The following is an 8,570-nucleotide window of genomic DNA, read 5'->3' as shown; positions in this document are numbered from 1 at the left end:
TATATATGTATAGGATGGATTCCTGAATGTTTTTAATAAACCATAAATTCGCGAATAGATTGTTATTTTATAAAACGTTTTAATTATTTTATTGAACTACAAGAATTCCGTTTTATTAAGATTATGTAATAACTTGTTACGAAAAATCAAATAAAAATTTCCAATAATTGACGTATTAATAATAGACGAAAGTTTCATAACAGTTAACGTTACTTAATTGAAAAAAATCTAAAAGAAAAGGATAACGGGGCGGGAATAATAGGATATGTAGGCGAGAATTTTTTGCATACCTAAGAGGTTGCTCATTATCACATTCTATTTGTTTGCCTATTAAGGCTAGCATAACTGCATCTTTACGTTCAAGGATGACGAGAATATAGAAACTTGACACGCATTAATGTTGATCGTTTGACTCGGAGAGAGTCTTGGCGGGTCTCAACTCCATTTAATATCACTTAAATACGATATGTCGTCGATAAACATTGTATCCATTATTATTGACACGAGATTTAAATACGATTCAGCGAAAAGACCAGCATACATTATTATTATCACCTTTATAATCCAGATGCATTACCGACATATCGTAGGAATTTTGAGCATGAATTCAATTAACAGATTTCATTCCGTTTTGAACGTAAAATTTATCTGCACAAGTTTATTACCGCGAGTACGGGCTACTGAATGTTCTAGATTATTGGTAGAAAGTGAATAATAATTATTTTAATTAATAAATAATTATAGGATGTTAATTTTAATTGGGTTAATTAAGACATCTTATCAACTCACGGTTACGAAGTGGCATTGCAAAGAAAGTAACACAATTCTGTTTACGTAAGGTCGGAAACAGTTAGTTACCGCAACTGATATTTACGGTTTACGCCGGTGTATAAGATTCAAAAGCGAAAGTTTTATAGATTTAAAATAGATTTCAGTACAAACGGTATGTATGCAGGAAGCTCATGTTTTACTTAGGCATGCAAAGAAATGCACGTAATCTCTCAATTTCATCAGACAGTGCTTTTGCTTTTTTTTTTTGTGACATATTGATACATTTCTATCGCCCAAAATGGTGAACGTCGGTAAAACTAGTTGATCGGCATCCTATTGCGTTCGCGTGTGAATTGCACGTTTCTATTTATCTAAACACATATAGGCAAGCTGCAATTGCATTTTACATCGTAACGAGTCTGCATGCTGTATCATTATCTATATATGTAGCATAAAGTTTGAAAAACATGTTAAAAAAATGTCTTTCTGAATTTTTATTCTTTACTTGATTTATTTTAAGTTAAAAAATTGTCTGATCCTTACATGAATCACAATGAGATAAAATTTAATAATTATAATTTCTGTATATCATTTTAAATGAACAACTGTTCTTGAATAAAAGTAATAAGTAAAATGATAATAATAATTTTATATAAATTTCCAAAATGTTTTAATATACAATATAATGAAAGAATTAATTTGATTTATTCTTGTTATTTTTGGACGTTAACATTAGTTCTTTTAATTTTTTTTATAACCATTGGAAAATTTAGAATAGTGAACTTTTAAATATTGCATAAAAAATCTTCTATGTGTTTATTGGTAACAGAATTTATAATTAATAATTAGAAATATGTAGTATAACTTTATTATTTATTATTGTTTTTTATTACACAAATTTAAGCAGGCATAATGAACAATAATACAACAATAATTAAGAATTAGAGCAGAAAAATATTTAAAAAATTTAAAGACTATTTTTTTTTGTTCGTGTAAGTACTATGCCAGATTAATCATTTATTGATGAAAATCACGCGGACAATTACGAACTGCTTTCCAGCTTGTATGCGGTCAAACAGTCTATACGCGTTCACTAGCGTAATTACTTATTAGGTGTAATGTAAGTCCGACCTAGAAAACCAGCATCGGGCAATATTGGTCGCGGTAGAACTTCAACGCACCATTTGCCACATGCAAGCGATATACATATATATCGCTAAATAAAACGTGCAAGAATTTGCTACTGGCAAACGCATATTTCTCGAACATTTACTTAGTTCGCGTGGACACTCAAAGGACACGTAAGCATTAACGACATCATGCATTACAATTTATCGTAGAGTAAGTTATTCCTTGTTTAGGAAAAAGGCTTATTATCAGTGCTTTAATTTCGAAAGCCTTTGCAGTAGCGGATAGCATCCAATTACGGTTGTTGGCAATGCAATTAAGCAACCGAGAAAGCAAAAATACGTCATTCTCTTTTTACAGCCATTTTTTTATCTCGCTCTTGGTGTTACGATATGTGCGAGGAAATTTACTGCTAACGCGTTGAGATGCAGGCATCATAACAAGATAGAGTACTGTTGGTTGTAACTAACTTGTGATATTAATTACAGGAACAAGTTATATATGTATAAATAAATCATTATTCTAGCAAAATGTTGTAATAAAATACATTGATAAATTATATAAGAATAAAGCAATATATTACTATGTTAATACGATAATAATTCATGCAACTATGATAATAATTTATGCAACTATGATAATAATTTATTTGTCTTTACCCACTGTTTTGATCAAAACATACGATCGAATAACTAAATGTTTGCTCGATTAACGAAACGATTACGTGCAAGATGTTGCGTTGCTCTTAATGCAATATACATGTTATATAAGCGATATATTATAATAATGAATAACTGTGCTCTCATGTAAAGTATATCTCATCGAGAGCTGCGAAAGCTACATCCCAAGTAACGCGACTTATCGTAGCGCGACGGTAACGCGCGGCTGGTGCACGTGACCACGTGCAGCGTATTGCACTGTTCGTCACGTGCATCGAACAGTGCACCGGCCGCCACGCTCTCCTGCACGTGAATTCTGCACATAAAAGCGAACGAGAATAAACGTACTTATTACGGAAATTTCTATTACGGGTGCTGAAGTGTACAACGTAAAAAAAGTGTAATGATTCTCACTCGAGAAAGCTAATATTAATCTCATATACATTTAGGAAATCTTCCGTGCACAATATGTGCAATGTCGATTTCTGTAAACATAAATAATATTTTTATTAGCGATTTTAATGTTAAAAACAGATACTAAAAATTATTATTGTGCTCTCCAATTTTTATGTTAAATCGAATAACAAATTTTACAAAAATTTACTGCGAATGAATTTAATTGAAAGTTATAAATTTTAATTTATGACAAATAGATTAATGGGAGCAATGGATTGGAAGCAATGAATTTCATTACAATATAAGCGTAGTTACTTTTATAAGGCAGATTGTATTGCGAATTATACATTGCAATGTAACAGGAAATAGTTTTGCAGTTCCCATGTGTACTCTAGATGTAAATGGAATAACAATTAGGCTTTCGAATCGATTTCACAAACGCATTGCGAGAGAAAGGAGAAGAAAGAGGGCTAGCTTGCAGAGCAATCAATGATGGTGGACCAATCAATAATTGCCAAGAAAGAATTCTTGTGATAAAATAAAAACTATATCAGCAAAGGAAAAAGGTGGAGTCGCTGTCTCCATTTTAAAATGCGCTATTAATCACTGTACAGTTGTTGCATTGACAGTTTAACAATGTTAATTGCTCGAATTAAGTTGAATTGTACGGTCCTTTGGGGGTCCTTTCTGTATCGACTTAATTAACATATTTCTATTACCGTAAATCTGTCAGTGGGCGCGCACGTTGATACTAATAATATTGATTACTATCGCGTAGAAAGTTGACGTTTAAATTCACGTACTTATCACCACTATTAAGTAAACGGTAGTATTAGCCAAATGCTTTAAAAATCCCATGGGTATTGAATCATAATAAATCGTGGAAAATTGAATTAAGAAAATTGTATGTATTTTTCTGGATATTAAGAAAGATAATAAATATAAGTGACTTATTAAAATCGCCGATTATGATCATTAGTTTTTGTATACTAAAGCGTTACTAAAGCCACAACTATTCTTTAGATCTAATTAATATTTTAAAATTTATAATATTTTTATATTAATTTAGATAAGTTTTTATGTCTGTCAATTAATAGAAATTAAAATATATATTTAATTATCATTGATTAAATAATTTAATTATAATATAAATGAATTCGGCGTACATAAAAATTTGAAAAATACAAGAAAATCATATTTTTGTTCACATGTATGTAATGCACATAAAGCGTTTAATTATTTAAATTATCATACTTACTATTAATACAGTAGAGTCAATTTATGATTTAAAAAGTTTACAACAATTATATTTTAACAATTATATTTTACTAATCGTATGATCTTGGTAATCAATCCTTTAATTATCAATACTAGGACAAAGTCATGCATCCGGAGAGTGGAAGGTTAGATTACTAAGGCCAATTTACTCGCTTTTGTTGTATATATACTCACGTTTCACTGATAATTTCTTGCATAAGTTATTTTTGCAGCACGTGTTACAATTCTTATTTTAATGGTTTATTTTTTAGTTTAATATTTATTTTTCTCGAGGCTAAATAATGACGCGTTACTTTTATACGCAGTATTACTGTGCTTTAATATGTAATAAATATTAGAAATAATTTATTTAATATGTAATAAATTCGCGGTTTTACTGATGGCTCATTCAGTGCTTTCAGTAATGCCACAAATGCGAAAGAACATTATAAAAATTATAATTCTTCTCTCATCTAAATCGTGTCACAATACTTTATTTCTTTATACTTTGCGAACGGAGAAAGTGCTTAGATCGATAATACTAGCGGAAATTGCAGTCATCGAGAAATTTAAATGAAACATTACGATATTTCAGAATGTATGAATATTGTGCTGGGATTAGTCATGCGCTAGTTAATTTTCTCTGGGCACTTTATGAGAGATGCCTATTATAAATTCAACTCGCGGCTCTCCTTATATTAACACACTAGATACGAGAAAACGAATCAGTGTCAATGACAGGCATGTTGCCGTTCCATTTTTTGCCGCGAGAATGTCATTATTCGATACATTGCAATCTCACCTGAATTTCTCACACTTTCTCCGTCTCTACTAGTAGTTTATAAGTTCAACGACGTGCGATTCTTTACTTACTTGTTTTACAACTAGTTAATTGCTTATACAAGGTTAATTTAAAACGCAGTGTCAATGTCACACACAAAGTGGTGATATTATAGAATTTTATTCTTCCCAGAGAAGATTTACTTTCATTCGCACCTTTTTCCATCATAATAGGTAGACTGTTATGTTAAAAGAGATAAAATATAAGAGATTAAAAGATTCAATATTCTTTAGATTTTGAACAGAATTAAAATAAACCTTCATATACTCACGCGCGCAACAAAATAGTCTCAATTTAGGCTCAGAGGTGTAAATCAAACTTATATACAATTACTGAAAGACATTAAATAATTACATTTTGTCGGTTTATACAAATTATTGTTTATGTATTGACATTGTTCTTTTTATTTTCTTTGTTGACCTGACATCTCTTACTTATATTAAATGTATTAGTCATGTTTCGTTCGAGCTACGATCAATATGTGGTTTTCAATTTGATACTCTCTAATGATAATAAATTTTAATTAGTTTTCCAATACCGAAACGAATTCCTTCTATGTCTTGGGGGTGAGTTACCAGTTTTTTAAATATTAATTTGTAACTTATTGGATAGAATGATTTCGAAATATTTATAAGATAATTTAATGTTTCGAATAGATTACAACATCAAATCTGTTAATCTAATGGTGTTTTTTTCTTGGACATGAAGGGATTGATATTTTGAAATTGTATTGCTGAGAATGGTTCCAAAGTGAACTGAAACGTACTATTTTTTGGAATAAAGATTCTATTTTCTGGCATAAAGATTTAAGATTGCGTGTTATCTACCACGCTGACTCTCATTCGCCCTGATTTTTTTGGCTTTTTTGTTATTAAAAATAAAGATGCGTCATGTAATTTTTTTTAGGGTGATTTGAATATGTAATTGCAAGTGACCTGTAAGTTATTATGTGATATTGTTACAAGTTGCATTTTTGCGATACAAGGGACGATGTTGCGTGATTTCTGAGAATCGAAAGTTTCGCGTTTGCGATATGAACGGGTTTTATCGTGACCTTGCCAGGGATCAGCGGTGAGCAGACGGAGTTGGCCGAGAAGACGTCGCACGGACGTTAATTGACAGAATGAACGGTCGCGTGATTCGAGGCGAGCGGCTAACGCATGCACGTGACTCGCTCGGACTTTTCCCTCGATGGTATTAATCCGTACGAGGGAAGGAGTACAAGCGTAGCTCTCTTTCTTCGTCTTTCTCATGTTCGTACTGATCGGCAATAACTGGCACGTGCAAAAGCACGTGTAATCACGTGCAGCACGTGATATTGGCTTCTGCGTACGGACATATAGGAATTGTTATTATCGTTCATGCCTTAGTAGTGTCTATGTGCAACGGCATTGATTCTATGCGTGTAGGTGTGAATGCTACAATTATTAGATGATTGCGAGATCGCGTTTGCAACATAGCTACTAGAAAAGGGATTAAACTTATTATAAAATTAATGTGCAAAAATGTACGTATATAGATTGAATCTTTTTTATTTTCTACATACACTTTTTAATTTTTTTAAAGATTTTTTATTTAATCTAAAATTGGACTTTTGTTTATAGAAAAATATTAAAAACTTCTAAGTTGCTTTTAAGTTGCGAATCTAAAATATTGAATAAATTTTAATTGAATTCAATATTTCAGAAATATAAATAGTTACAATTTTGTTTGTAATTTAACATTATGTGAACTATGTTCTATCGAAATTTTAAATTGGAAATTAAGTAAAATAATTAGTTAAATGTTATGAAGTTATAAAAAAATTGACATTATATTTATGAAATAAATATAAACAGAATGAAACATATGAAATTAGAAACAACCTGTTCAAAAATTGAATATTAAATATTAAATATATGCGCGAGGTAATCAATTTTATAAATGAATATTTATCAAGCTTATTAAATTTGACATTCTTTTGTCATATATCTTAATATTCATTATAAATGCAGAACGTATTTTGAAATTTAAATTATCGTTTGATATTTGAGAGATTAATACCCCTTTATTACTTAATTATTTAATAATTCAATCATCACTGAATACATATTTTCTACACAAAAAGTTGAAAAATACATTTTTGGATTAAATTTTTTCTTTCAGGAAATGTTTAAATTGATTATAAAACGACATTTTCTGATTACAAATACAAATCCCATTTTATCTGCTGACCCTGCTTTTATATGTCAGTGTTTCTAACAAAAATGCAGCAAAGTTGTAGTCCTTGTAGATCGCGGTATTCACATGCAGCTACGACGAGTATGTAGCTAATGCGTAGGCGGCGAATCTCGTGAGTGTAGTTCGCGACGAGCCAGACTCACGTGCTTATACAGACAGCCATTTACATGCCTTTTCGCGGCTTCCCATATATTCAAAGTGACACGTGTTGTAATAACCATTTTACCAATGTTTATTCGACAAATGTCAGAGCCCTGGATACGAAGCAATAAGAGAATGATGTTGAAAAGTTCGCTTGTTAGATAGTGGCAGAAGCGAGAAATTTGCATTGCAGCAGTTTTGAACACTGTCACGTCCTACAGAGACAGCATACTCTCTGAGGTTATCAGGATTAGCATCTGTAGAAGGAAGTGTTCCACTTTCGTGAATGAGAGAGGGTGGAGGCATAATTATGCGGGATAAAGCCAGATGTAATAACTATGATAGAAATGGAACGAAAGATAGTGCGCAGTAGCGGGAACAACTAAGATCACTATTCGCGAAGAATTATGATGAAACTGCGGAATTTTCTCATCTTCACAATAATAGCATAAGCTGCACGAAAGAAAATATTTCATAACTGTTGCAGAATCTCAGTATTTTTTTTAAATTATAATAGTTTATGTAAAAAAGTTATAGCTGTAATTGTTTTAAAAATTAATGTTTAATAATTGTTTAAACTTTTGAATATTTTAAGCAATAAATTTTTTTGCCTATAAAAGCTAACTTAAAAAATTTGTTGCACCAATTGCATTATTTTTATTAATATTCAAATTTCTCACAGACTTTAGAGTATATATATTTATATATAACCGATACATTGAATTAAAAGAAAATAATATAAATAGATAAGTCATTCTCTGTTGTGAAAAATGTTAAGTTGAAATTTAGATTGAATATAGTTATACAATGACATGTTTGTAAAAAAAACGAATAATTCAACACGTTTTATTGCATGTGATGCAAAGTTCAATTTTATGTTATCTCTTATCTATAAAAAATGATTGAAAATTATTGTAGCTTGTGCCTTTTAATCGTTAATATACCTTGTAATGTGACTGGCGAAATAGAGGCATAACTTTCTTTTCTCTGACTTATATTTTTTTATTATTATTTACATGAATATACTAATAAATTATAGATTAACAATTAGTATTAATTGATAACAAATTAATGCTTGGAATTCTTATTAATTTTTTATAAAACGTGTATGAATAGTCTGGTATTCTCGTATATAGTATATCTTTCAAATTATCGTA

At 30.4% G+C, this 8,570-nt stretch overlaps 1 protein-coding gene across 1 annotated transcript in view; it reads right to left on the bottom strand.

Annotated features, from left to right (window-relative positions):
• Nucleotides 1-8,570, bottom strand: part of LOC108748258 — a 63,941-nt gene that overhangs the window by 54,815 nt on the left and 556 nt on the right. The gene's annotated exons all lie outside the window — the stretch shown is intronic.

Source organism: Trachymyrmex septentrionalis, unplaced genomic scaffold, assembly GCF_001594115.1.
Source record: "Trachymyrmex septentrionalis isolate Tsep2-gDNA-1 unplaced genomic scaffold, Tsep1.0 scaffold22, whole genome shotgun sequence".
Taxonomy (NCBI): Eukaryota; Metazoa; Arthropoda; class Insecta; order Hymenoptera; family Formicidae; genus Trachymyrmex; species Trachymyrmex septentrionalis.
The sequence above is the reverse complement of the archived record's forward strand: the minus strand, read 5'-3'. Positions and strand labels throughout refer to the sequence as shown.